Genomic DNA, 13,344 nt, shown 5'->3' with positions numbered 1-13,344 from the left:
ACTAAACCAGGACTAAACCAGGACTAAACCAGGACTAAACCAGAACTAAACCAGGACTAAACCAGGACTAAACACGGACTAAACCAGGACTAAACCAGGACTAAACCAGGACTAAACCAGAACTAAACCAGGACTAAACCAGGACTAAACCAGGACTAAACCAGGACTAAACCAGGACTAAACCAGGACTAAACCAGGACTAAACCACCAGGACTAAACCACCAGACTAAACCAGGACTAAACCAGACTAAACCAGGACTAAACCAGGACTAAACCAGGACTAAACCAGAAAACCAGGTAAACCAGGACTAAACCAGGACTAAACTAAACCAGGACTAAACACGGACTAAACTAAACCAGGACTAAACCAGGACTAAACACCAGGACTAAACCAGAACTAAACCAGGACTAAACCAGGTCTAAACCAGGACTAAACCAGGACTAAACCAGGACTAAACCAGACTAAACCAGGACTAAACTAAACCAGGACTAAACCAGGACTAAACCAGGAACTAAAACCAGGACTAAACCACAGGACTAAACCAGGACTAAACCAGGACTAAACCAGGTCTAAACCAGGTTTAAACATGGACTAAACCAGGACTAAACCAGGTCTAAACCAGGTTTAAACCAGGACTAAACCAGGTCCAGAGGAGGAGAGGATGAGCAGGAGATGCAGAGGAGGATGAAGAGTGTGCGTCGTCCCCGTGCGTCGTCCCCGTGCGTCGTCTCCTGCTCTGGATCTTTATGTAAATGTATTTGTTTACCTGAGGATCGTTTGGCCCCGGGGCCCGAAGGTGAGGAGCTCTCGACCAATCAGAACACAGCACCGGCCCCCAGTCAAAACAACTCATTTACATGTGACGCCCGGTAATAAAACTGTCCAACAGAGAGGACAAGGGACGCCCGGTAATAAAACTGTCCAACAGAGGGGACAAGGGACGCCCGGTAATAAAACTGTCCAACAGAGAGGACAAGGGACGCCCGGTAATGAAACTGTCCAACAGAGGGGATGAGGGGACAAGGGACGCCCGGTAATAAAACTGTCCAACAGAGGGGACAAGGGACGCCCGGTAATAAAACTGTCCAACAGAGGGGACAAGGGACGCCCGGTAATAAAACTGTCCAACAGAGAGGACAGGGGACGCCCGGTAATAAAACTGTCCAACAGAGGGGACGAGGGACAAGGGACGCCCGGTAATAAAACTGTCCAACAGAGAGGACGAGGGACAAGGGACGTCCGGTAATAAAACTGTCCAACAGAGGGGACAAGGGATGCCCGGTAATGAAACTGTCCAACAGAGGGGATGAGAGGACAAGGGACGCCCGGTAATAAAACTGTCCAACAGAGAGGACAGGGGACGCCCGGTAATAAAACTGTCCAACAGAGGGGACGAGGGGACAAGGGACGCCCGGTAATAAAACTGTCCAACAGAGGGGACGAGAGGACAAGGACGAGAGGACGAGAGGACGAGAGGACAGGGGACTGCTCTCCATCATGGACACTCCTGCTCACCAAATAATACTCCCTACAACTGTACAACAACTCCTCGTCCTGGTTCTGTTTTACTCATGTTTTTAGTTCTGGTTTAGTCCTGGTTTAGTCCTGGTTTAGTCCAGGTTTAGTCCAGGTTTAGTCCTGGTTTAGTCCTGGTTTAGTCCAGGTTTAGTACTGGTTTAGTCCAGGTTTTAGTCCAGGTTTAGTACTGGTTTAGTCCAGGTTTAGTCCAGGTTTAGTCCTGGTTTAGACCTGGTTTAGTCCAGGTTTAGTCCAGGTTTAGTCCTGGTTTAGTCCTGGTTTAGTCCTGGTCTAGTCCAGGTTTAGTCCTGGTTTAGTCCAGGTTTAGTACTGGTTTAGTCCAGGTTTAGTCCAGGTTTAGTCCTGGTTTAGACCTGGTTTAGTCCTGGTTTAGTCCAGGTTTAGTCCTGGTTTAGTCAGCAGGTTTAGTCCAGGTTTAGTCCTGGTTTAGTCTGGTTTTAGTCCAGGTTTAGTCCTGGTTTAGTCCTGGTTTAGTCCAGGTTTAGTCCTGGTTTAGTCCTGGTTTAGGTTTAGTCCTGGTTTAGTCCAGGTTTAGTCCTGGTTTAGTCCTGGTTTAGTCCTGGTTTAGTCCAGGTTTAGTCCAGGTTTAGTCCTGGTTTAGACCTGGTTTAGTCCTGGTTTAGTCCAGGTTTAGTCCTGGTTTAGTCCTGGTTTAGTCTGGTTTAGTCCTGGTTAGTCCAGTTTAGTCCTGTTTAGTCCTTTAGTCTGGTTTAGTCCAGGTTTAGTCGTTTAGTCCTGGTTTACCTGTTTAGTCCTGGTTTAGTCCTGGTTTAGTCCAGGTTTAGTCCTGGTTTAGTCCAGGTTTAGTCCTGGTTTAGTCCTGGTTTAGTCCAGGTTTAGTCCAGGTTTAGTCCTGGTTTAGTCCTCGATCTTCTTTTTTCTGTTCGGGTCTTTGGTCTTTGACTCGTTCTTTGTGCTCAGACGTTTCCACAAACAGAAGTTACAGAATCAAATTCTTCAGATTCTCCTGATTTAAATTTTTTTTTGCTGTTTGCTCGCGGGAAATTCATCTTTTTAAATTAAACATAGCGAGAAGAGAAGAAGTGAAGAAGAGAAGAAGTGAAGAAGAGGAGAAGAGAAGAAGTGAAGAAGAGGAGAAGAGAAGAAGAGAAGAAGTGAAGAAGAGAAGAAGAGGAGAGGTGAAGAAGAGAAGAAGAGGAGAGAGAGGTGAAGAAGAGAAGAGAAGATCTCCCACACGACGACAGAAAGAAGAGAAAGAAGAGAACGGAGCAGAAGGCTCAGTGTGATTCTGTGATTCTGACGTTTAAATGAGACGAAGCTGCAAACGTTTTACACAAACAAACGTTCAGACGTTTGGCTCAAGTCTGCGTCAGGTTCTGTTTCTGTTTGAGTCGTTCACATAAACTTCCTGCTGATTGGACAATTCACAACAAGGAACAATTTGCACTTTTTAAGTCCATTTTCCTACTGTAAAATCAAAAACATTTTACTGTCTGAATATGAAGTGAAGTTTACCTCCGTGAAAAACAAACATCTGTATCAATTTAAAACATTTGACTTTATTTAAGACGATTCAACTTGACGAGTAAAATGATCGACCAATGAAATAAAAGTCGTTTTGTTAAAACAAGCAAAAATTAGATTTAGATTCATATTTTCATATAAGTTTTTCTTATTTTAAGTGTAGTTTTCATATTTTAATAATGTTCTCAAATAATTTTACTAAAATGATGAAACTGACTCAGATCATGATGAAACTTTCTTTTAATTCAAGTCGTCTGAACTTGACTTGATTTATTTTTTTTGCCGTGTACTGAGCAACTGTTTCTATTTTTGTAAATTAAACTTCAAGTTCATGTAAATAAATGAAGTCAAATATATCAAATATTGTCAAACTGAATTGTTTTGTTGTGATGAAATAATCAAGTCAATATTATATTTCTGATATTTCCTGATGTGTCATAAATGGTGCATTTTTATGCAACGCTGCAAAAACTAAACCTGGCTGAGTTCAGACGACTTGAATTAAAGTTTTTTCATGATTTGAGTCAATTTCACTTGACGAGTAAAAGTTCTGCAGTGGAACGAGAGTTTCTGGAGGAGCCGACGTCCACACGACACGATTATCTCCAACACTTTCTGGATTGTTCAGCTTTTATAAAATACATGTTTTATAAATGATATGTGGACATAAAAATATAAAAATATTATAAAAATAGAATGATTAGTTTCAGTTTCATCAGGTTCAATCGGCCCAAATAACAAAGAGAATCAATAAAACTGCAGAAAATCAAACATGAAAATCAAACTTTCTACACTCAAAAGAAGAAAAACAACTTTTTTCTACTTCAAATAAGAAAATAAATCCAAAGTTGTGTGAAAGAAGAAAAACAAACTCGTGTCGTTGGTGAATCGTTTGAACTTGAATCGACTCAAATCAAATGTTTTTAATTTCAATCATTTTCACTTTGTTTTGTTTTTTACTCTGAGCCTCGAGTCGTTTCCTGGATTTGTGTTTTTTGTTTCATTCACATGTTTCACTCACAAACCTGCTGACACCACCTTGTGATGTCATCATGTGGTGATACAGGAAGTGCTCCACTCTGTTTTTAAACTCCACACACCTTCACTACAACGCAAAAAGTCAAGTGTTAAAATTAACTCTGACAGAGTCAGTTTGAACATTTCCTCAGAGTTTCTCTGAGTCACTCTGTTCTAGAGTTAATTTAACATTTGTGTAAAAGTTCATGAAGTAAAACTGGACCAGAGTTTTATGAACGTTTTGAGAGTAAACGGAAAACACTTTGTAGAGTTATTCTGATTTAACTGAACAACACTTCAAACTCCTGAGAGAAAAGACCAGACTCAACTTTTGTTCAGAATTTCCTCTGAAATTAATTCAAATAAAGTGTCAAATAAAACACCTCTGTGTGTTGTTGAGTTCAGTCTCTGACACAGAGAGAACACCCCTCTGTCACAGAGAGAACACCCCTCTGTCACAGAGAGAACACCCCTCTGACACAGAGAGAGAACACCCCTCTGTCACAGAGAGAACACCCCTCTGACACACAGAGAGAACACCCCTCTGTCACACAGAGAGAACACCCCTCTGACACAGAGAGAACACCCCTCTGTCACAGAGAGAACACCCCTCTGACACAGAGAGAACACCCCTCTGACACAGAGAGAACACCCCTCTGTCACACAGAGAGAACACCCCTCTGACACAGAGAGAACACCCCTCTGTCACACAGAGAGAACACCCCTCTGACACAGAGAGAACACCCCTCTGACACAGAGAGAACACCCCTCTGTCACACAGAGAGAACACCCCTCTGACACAGAGAGAACACCCCTCTGACACACAGAGAGAACACCCCTCTGTCACACAGAGAGAACACCCCTCTGACACACAGAGAAACACCCCTCTGTCACAGAGAGAACACCCCTCTGTCACAGAGAGAACACCCCTCTGACACAGAGAGAGAACACCCCTCTGACACACAGAGAGAACACCCCTCTGACACACAGAGAGAACACCCCTCTGACACAGAGAGAACACCCCTCTGTCACAGAGAGAACACCCCTCTGACACAGAGAGAGAACACCCCTCTGACACACAGAGAGAACACCCCTCTGACACACAGAGAGAACACCCCTCTGACACAGAGAGAACACCCCTCTGACACACAGAGAGAGAACACCCCTCTGACACAGAGAGAACACCCCTCTGTCACACAGAGAGAACACCCCTCTGACACAGAGAGAACACCCCTCTGTCACAGAGAGAACACCCCTCTGTCACAGAGAGAACACCCCTCTGACACACAGAGAGAACACCCTCTGAACACAGAGAGAAACACCCCTCTGACACAGAGAGAACACCCCTCTGACACACAGAGAGAACACCCCTCTGACACAGAGAGAGAACACCCCTCTGACACACAGAGAGAACACCCCTCTGACACAGAGAGAGAACACCCCTCTGACACAGAGAGAACACCCCTCTGTCACAGAGAGAGAACACCCCTCTGACACACAGAGAGAACACCCCTCTGTCACACAGAGAGAACACCCCTCTGTCACAGAGAGAACACCCCTCTGACACAGAGAGAACACCCCTCTGTCACACAGAGAGAACACCCCTCTGACACACAGAGAGAACACCCCTCTGACACAGAGAGAACACCCCTCTGTCACAGAGAGAACACCCTCTGACACAGAGAGAAACACCCCTCTGTCACACAGAGAGAACACCCCTCTGACACAGAGAGAACACCCCTCTGTCACACAGAGAGAAACACCCCTCTGACACACAGAGAGAACACCCCTCTGACACAGAGGAGAACACCCCTCTGACACAGAGAGAACACCCCTCTGTCACACAGAGAGAACACCCTCTGACACAGAGAGAACACCCCTCTGTCACACAGAGAGAACACCCCTCTGTCACACAGAAGAGAACACCCTCTGTCACACAGAGAGAACACCCCTCTGTCACAGAGAGAACACCCCTCTGACACAGAGAGAACACCCCTCTGACACAGAGAGAACACCCCTCTGTCACAGAGAGAACACCCCTCTGTCACAGAGAGAACACCCCTCTGACACAGAGAGAACACCCCTCTGACACAGAGAGAAACACCCCTCTGACACAGGGAGAACACTCATATTCCACTGTCGTTTATTCCGGCAGAAGGTGAATCACATCGGGACAAACGTAGCGACATGTTGGTTTTTTTTGCTCAGTTTATGCAAATGAATCATGTGGTTTAAAGTTTCATTTCTGTAAAACATAAACAAATGTGTGGAGAGTTTTTGTGGCGCAGGAAAAACCTCGACCACAGAAACGACGAGTCTGGACACAAACCGTTTCTGACACAGACGTGTTTCAGTGGAAACGTGACGAATACGACAAGTTTCCAATTCACCACGATTCAAACAGAAACTCAAGAAAAATGAGGAAAAACAAAAACAACAAACAAACAAACAAGAAAACAGAGCAGAAGAGTGACGGCCTCAGACTGTGAGCTCCACCGCTGCTTGGAGGAGCCGTAAAGTCATGGAAAATTCACTTTAGGTCATGAAAAAGTCCTGGAAAAGTTTAGAAATTTTGTCAGTAAAAAAGGACCCTTTGCATCACCACATGACATCACAAGGTGGAACAGAGTGTGTCCAGTTTGAGAGAAGCTCTGACGCTTCACTGTGCAGGTTTGTGCGTTAAACATGAATGAAACAAAAAACACACAACTCCAGGTCTGAGAGACGAAGAAACGACTTTATATTGAAACTCAGGTCAAGAATCTCAGACTTCAGGTCATCACAGAATCAACTCTGACAAAGATCCTCCAATAAAGTGATGATCAAACCTCCATGTTTGTTTTGGGACGTGTCTATTGTCAAAGTCGATCTTTTCAAGTCTTTTGAACCATTTCACTTTTGTTTCTGCTTCTGATATTGTCAGATTTTAGTTTCGGGATTGGGACGTCGTCATTGTTGTGGTTGTTGGATCCAAACAGCGGAAAACGACTCGAGAAACAGACTTCAGAAGTTTGTGAACTTCATAAATGCAAAAGTGAATCAGATGTGTGTGAGTCAAACCTCTGTTCAAACTGTTTCTCTTCCCAACGGAATTGAAAAATAGTGAAAGGTGAAGGTGATGGGCAGGATTGATCCACAGGAAGAACCAAAAAGGAAACATTTGTCTGACTAAATCCTCCCGAGTTTACAGAGAACATTTTGTCTGTGGAGCCACGACAAAACAAAATCCTGATTCCTCGTTCAAACTCGGTTATGAATTTAAAAAGTCAAAAACACCAAAGTGAAAGTCTCCAACTGTTCACCAAGAAACACCTTCCACTGCAAAGACCAAGACGTGATGTTTGTGTAAAACCACAAGAACAAGAAAGTGCAGCTCAGTCTGTTTGTCTTCTGCTCCTCTACATTAACAAACCCGATTCTGTTTTGTCGTGGCTCCACAGACAAAATGTACATACAAATGTAAACTCGGGAGGATTTAGTCAGACAAATGTTTCCTTTTTGGTTCTTCCTGTGGATCAATCCTGCCCATCACCTTCACCTTTCACTAGTTTTCAATTCCGTTGGGAAGAGAAACAGTTTGAACAGAGGTTTGAGTCACACACATCTGATTCACTTTTACATTTATGAAGTTCACAAACTTCTGAAGTCTGTTTCTCGAGTCGTTTTCAACCACACAGTTACGACGTCCGAATCCCAAAACTAAAATATGACAATTTCAGAACCAGAAACAAAAGTGAAATGGTTCAAAAGACTTGAAAAGATCGACTTTGACAATAGACACGTCCCACTGGGAAACAAACATGGAGGTTTGATCATCACTTTATTGGAGGATCTTTCTCCGTGTGGTTTGTGCGATGACCTGAAGTCTGAGATTAGTGATGTGTGTTTATGAGCGTTTTAATTAAACTCGTGACGTTTTAACACAGAAGTGTGAAGTGTGAAGTGTGGGGGAGGAGCCGAGTTAAAACATGCGTCTGCACTCGCGTCTGAAGCCTCCGTCTGGAGCCTGAACCACGACACACGACACACGACACACGACACACACCATCCTGTTATTATTCACATGTGTGCACAGTCCTCAGGCGTCTGTGTGTGCGCGGTCCTCAGGGGTCTGTGTGTGCGCGGTCCTCAGGCGTCTGTGTGTGCGCGGTCCTCAGGGGTCTGTGTGTGCACAGGCCTGGAGCTGAAGGGCCCGTGCACACACACACGCTCTGCTCTCTGTTCTGACAGAGTTTCCTCTTCACACACACACACACACACACACACACACAGACACACACACACACACACACACACACACAGACACACACACACACACACACACACACACACACACACACACAGACACACACACACACACACACACACACACAGACACACACACACACACACAGACACACAGACACACACAGACCTGGACTTGTGTTTGTTTGTTTCACATGTTTTAATCACAAACCTGCACATTTAGTTCGAGTTCTTGTCAGACTCGAGTGTCCAGACGACCAGACTGACCCGGGACAGTCTCAGTTTGGTCCCTGTGTCTCTGTCCCTGCAGATTTACACAAAAACAACGATTTGTCCCACAGTTTTATACAAGAAATGTCCCAGTGTCTCTAGTTTTCACCAATTTGATCAAAACCAGGTCTAAACCTGGACTAAACCTGGACTAAACCTGGTCTAAACCAGAACTAAACCTGGTCTAAAATAGGACTAAACCAGGACTAAAACAGGACTATCACAATTTTTGTCAAATCTGATCCTCGTCAACAGTAAAGAGGAGCAGAAATGATCATTTCTTTGCCAAAATACAGAAAATTGTGTTTGCAAATGATCATAAAACAAACAAAAACAATAATAATCATGCAGCAACAGAAGTTCCTCAGATTTGGTCCTTCTGTCCTGTTTTAGTCCTGGTTTAGTCCTGTTTTAGTCCTGGTTTAGTCTTGTTTTAGTCCTGGTTTAGTCCTGGTTTAGTCCTGTTTAGTCCTGGTTTAGTCCTGTTTTAGTCCTGGTTTAGTCCTGTTTTAGTCCTGGTTTAGTTCTGTTTTAGTCCTTGTTTAGTCCTGTTTTAGTCCTGGTTTAGTTCTGTTTTAGTCCTGGTTTAGTCCTGTTTTAGTCCTGGTTTAGTTCTGTTTTAGTCCTGTTTTAGTCCTGGTTTTAGTCCTGGTTTTAGTCCTGTTTTAGTCCTGGTTTAGTCCTGTTTTAGTCCTGGTTTAGTCCTGTTTTAGTCCTGGTTTAGTCCTGTTTTAGTCTTTGTCCCTCAGGTTCTGACTGACACGAGAATCCAAAATGTTTCACGCTCTTTTCACTTTTTTAATTTTAATTTTATTTACACCAAACATCTAAACTCGGGTGTGTCTCAGTTTAGAATTTTAAAAATCTGCATTCACACAATTCGTTTAAATCACAAACCTGCAGATTCAGCTCCACTTCTGCCCAAACTGACGAGACCAAGTGTCTTTATTTTGAGCCTGTGTCTCCTGTTCTACCTCAGATTTATACAAAACCACTGATTTGTTCCAGTTTATACCAGAAAAGTCCCAGGTGTTTCTATTTTGAACCAGTCTGATCCTGTCAACAGTAAAAACAAACATAAACTGACATTTATTTGGGTAAAATACAGAAAAGCTGCTTCAAAACGACAAAAACACAACGAAAATGTGACTGTTGTGACTCACATTTCTCACAATTCTCTTTAATTACGACTCGATTTACAATTTTATTATCACCAACCTCCACAAACCCGAGACGTCCAGGTTTTTATTTTGAAAATCTGCTCACTCAAGCTCAAAATAATAATAATTAAAAAAAATTTTTTTTTAAAAAGACTTTGTGTAAAACCAGTTAAATAAATTCAAAGTGGAAACACAAGAGTGATTCGTTTAAAAAAAAAAAAATCAAATACACATTTAAAATTTTGGTTCGTGATTATTTCAATGTGTTTTTGGTTTTAGAGGATTTTCATAAAATTTCCCTGCACAAAAAAGCCCAAACTTCCTGATCTGAAACAATCAAACAACAAAACAACCGCGTGATTTTTGCTTCAGACGAACAGAGCGCGCGGGATTTTAGGAGAAAAACGAAATATTAGAAAAATGTGAAGTTGGTTTTTCGTTTAGAATTCTGGCCTTTTTCCCCTTTTCCCCTTTTCATAAGAAACAAAAACATCCTCTTAAAAATGAAACAGTTTAAATGAAAACAGTGAAAATTATATAAAAATTTAAAAATCGTTTCAAATCTGTGGGAGTAAAAGAAAAGAAGCGCAGTGAAAAGGCCGAAGAGACGCGACCCACGAACCCGGGACGCGCCTCCTCATCTCAGCCTCGCGCACAAATGTCCCAGAAATGATAAAGAAGGAAATAAATGCGGCGTGTTTGCACAGTTACCGCACACCGCGCCGCTAATCCGCGCGATAACAGCGGACTTTGCGCTAACCCTCGCGCCGCTGCACGTGCTTTAAAGGATTAAGACGCAAAGCTCCTTCTTCTGTGACGCGCGGGCTTCAGTGGAGACGTAACGTAACGCCGCGTCACGCAGGCACGGAGCGGAAACACGAGCCGGGATTACACTGGGATTAGGCCCGGTAACGGGAGCCTCCCCCGGGACGCGGCTCTGGGGGGAACCCGCGTCCAAAAAAGCTCCGGAGAAAATCAAACACGACTCACCGGCGCTGCGCTTTTACGCACAGACTGGAGCCACGTGGATGAGGGAGACGTGCGCGTCACGGGCCTCGGGTTTGGGGTAAATTCACCATGAAATTCTGACGGATTTAGAGACACTTTGTTCAACCTTTTTATGTCCAAAAACAGACGATTAAAAATGTGTAATAAAAGAAAGCGGAGAGGAGGCGGTGACGCTGCTCCTAAACTCTGTCACAAAATTCAACCGGATTTGAACAAAAGAAAATCTATAAATTAAACATCCATCTTAATGAAACCACTTTGATTAAACTCATTTCTGGTCTGAGGTTAAACACTTCGGGGCCTCGGAGCTGGAGTTGTTCTCAAATTGACTCTAAAACCCAAATGTTTGGAGCTGAGTTGATTCGTGGCCTCGTGATTCTACGCGTAAAAACTCAGGTCAGGATTTTAACGCAGCCTGATTTTAGTTTGAATCTAAACATCACAAAGATGAACATTTACAGATTATTTACGCGCTTTTTGTAAAGTTTTTTCGTGTGTTTTAATCGTCCTTTTCATGAATCTGGTCCGTCTTTCATTGTTCACCCGCACGCGCACCTCAAACTCCTCATATTTTTATTTTTATTGTTGCGCAACGGATCAAATCACGCTTCTACAATCACCAAGAATTACGCAATGATCTTAAAAATCGGCCCTTAAACCTTTATCATCTGCGCATGCCCGTGAGCGCGGGCCTTTGCGTTATTTGTGCAAAACCAGCTCGTTTAATTGAGACTAAAATCAGAAATAATCACAAATAAATCAGAAATAATCACAAACAAATCAGAAATAATCATAAACAAATCAGAAATAATCACGCACATCAAATCACAGTGTCACGATTGTGTCATTTAAACGGTTAAAGACAAAATATCCTGGTTTCCTGTTTATATTTTCCTTCTTAAATTCCCTAAAACTCGGCGCGTAAAACCGGGATCAGCGTTTGGAATCAACTTGAACAAGATTTATTTATGAGCTTCACGGATCCAACTGAATTTGACTCATGATGTAAGTCACTAAAAAAGACAAATTCCACATCACCACGGAGATTTTCAAACTTAATCAAATGAGTTTGATGAGTTTTATGAGTTTGAACAAAAGTGTCAGAATTACGCGCGTTTACGGTTTTGGTTTGGTTGGATAAAATGGACGCGGACAGAGGAGCTGAGCCGGCGCCAGAGCTGCTTCCTTCTCATTGCTCCAAATAATTACGCACAGATTTACAGCTTTAAAACCGCGTGGGCTCGAACAAAACGCGGGGAAATGTGCAGACGCAGAGGGCAGAGATTGGAAAACTATAATTTACGCGTAAAAATCTGTGAAAATCAAACACGTAAAACGAGTTTCGTGAGTGAATCGTTTAAAATAAAATGAATTAAACTGCAAATATTGAAGCGTATGGGAGCGCAGAGTGTGGCCTATTATTAGGAGTCGAAACACAATGGAAGAATAACGCAGAGATCCTTTCACCTGTCTGTGCCTCGGGGCTGTGACACACTCAGACACGAACGGCCTTTCAGCTTCACAAACGTTTTACGCATCAAACAGAACAACATCCGCGCTCCGAATTTCACTCCTTTTCATTTCCAGGTTTCGCTGCTCTGAAAAAAGATAATATTATGCACGTTTTTTAGAGAAAATGTGGAATTATACGCAGGAAAAAGCGCACAAAGAGAAGAGGAAGAGCCGGAGAGGAGCTTTTATCAGGACTTCACAATAGGAATAACTCGGGGAATACTGCGCCTCCAGGCTGGATTTGATGTGGAACTTTTGGATGCCATTTTATCCGTGCGTGCGGTCAGCAGCTGCTCGGTTTTATTGTGCTGATGTCGGTTTTACAGTAACACCACAAAGCTTTGTACGCGCGCTGCTAAATTTCACTTTTTTTTTTTTTTTTTTAATTTACCCGCATTTTACGCAGGAAATCAAACCTTTTTTTTCCACATTTGTTCATTTGATTCGCTGTTCTGCGCGTGGATAAATTACAAAATTAAACTGGAATGTTTTTTTTTTCTTGTTTTGAAGCTTGTTTTGGAGTTGTGAAGTTCAAAAGTGAAGTGAGAGTGGAGCAGGGTTCGGGGCAGGTCACCTTCGTTCTCGTTCGCTTTGCGCTCGACGAAAAGAATGATCGATATTTCACCGACTCATTTGACGCCGCGTTAAAAACCAAACTGAGATTAAATCAAATAAATCACTCAAGTTAAATGTCGCCTGTCAAATCAATCAGGATAAAAAACAGTCCGAGTATTTTTAGGAGGGAAGGTAACTTAAAACCCGTGCGTAAAAGTGCGGACACATGGAACGGCTGTACTCACATAGTTCTGGTCCGGTTCAGCGCGGGGCATGGACACGCGCTCCTCTCCTCGCTTCCTTTCCTCGCCTCCTTCCCTCGCTTCGTTCCCTGTCTCCTCGCGTCCTTCGTCTTTTCTTCGGGATTAAATTAAAATTCGCGGAAACCCGAAGTGCGGAGGCGCGTGGCGTGTGGAGCGGCGGGGTCCCCGGGTGCGGTGTGCGCTCTCCGCTGCGCGTCGTGGCCGTGTCCGTGGGAGCGCGGAGCTGACGCCGTGGAGCGGAGCTGACAGAGGTTTGATCCCACGCCGCGTGCACGAGAGGGCAGGGGCA

General features: G+C 43.5%; 1 protein-coding gene across 1 annotated transcript in view; it reads right to left on the bottom strand.

Annotated features, from left to right (window-relative positions):
- LOC110172319 (pituitary homeobox 3-like) overlaps nt 1-13,102 on the bottom strand; it is a 25,201-nt gene extending 12,099 nt beyond the window's left edge. Inside the window, exon 1 of the mRNA XM_055162387.1 lies at nt 13,038-13,102. The gene's annotated coding sequence lies outside the window, so the exon portion shown is untranslated. The remainder of the gene's footprint in view (nt 1-13,037) is intronic.
- Between the last annotated feature and the right edge of the window lie 242 nt (nt 13,103-13,344).

This window comes from Boleophthalmus pectinirostris, unplaced genomic scaffold, assembly GCF_026225935.1.
Source record: "Boleophthalmus pectinirostris isolate CB_2022bp ecotype Guang Dong unplaced genomic scaffold, ASM2622593v1 HiC_scaffold_5, whole genome shotgun sequence".
NCBI lineage: Eukaryota > Metazoa > Chordata > Actinopteri > Gobiiformes > Gobiidae > Boleophthalmus > Boleophthalmus pectinirostris.
The sequence above is the reverse complement of the archived record's forward strand: the minus strand, read 5'-3'. Positions and strand labels throughout refer to the sequence as shown.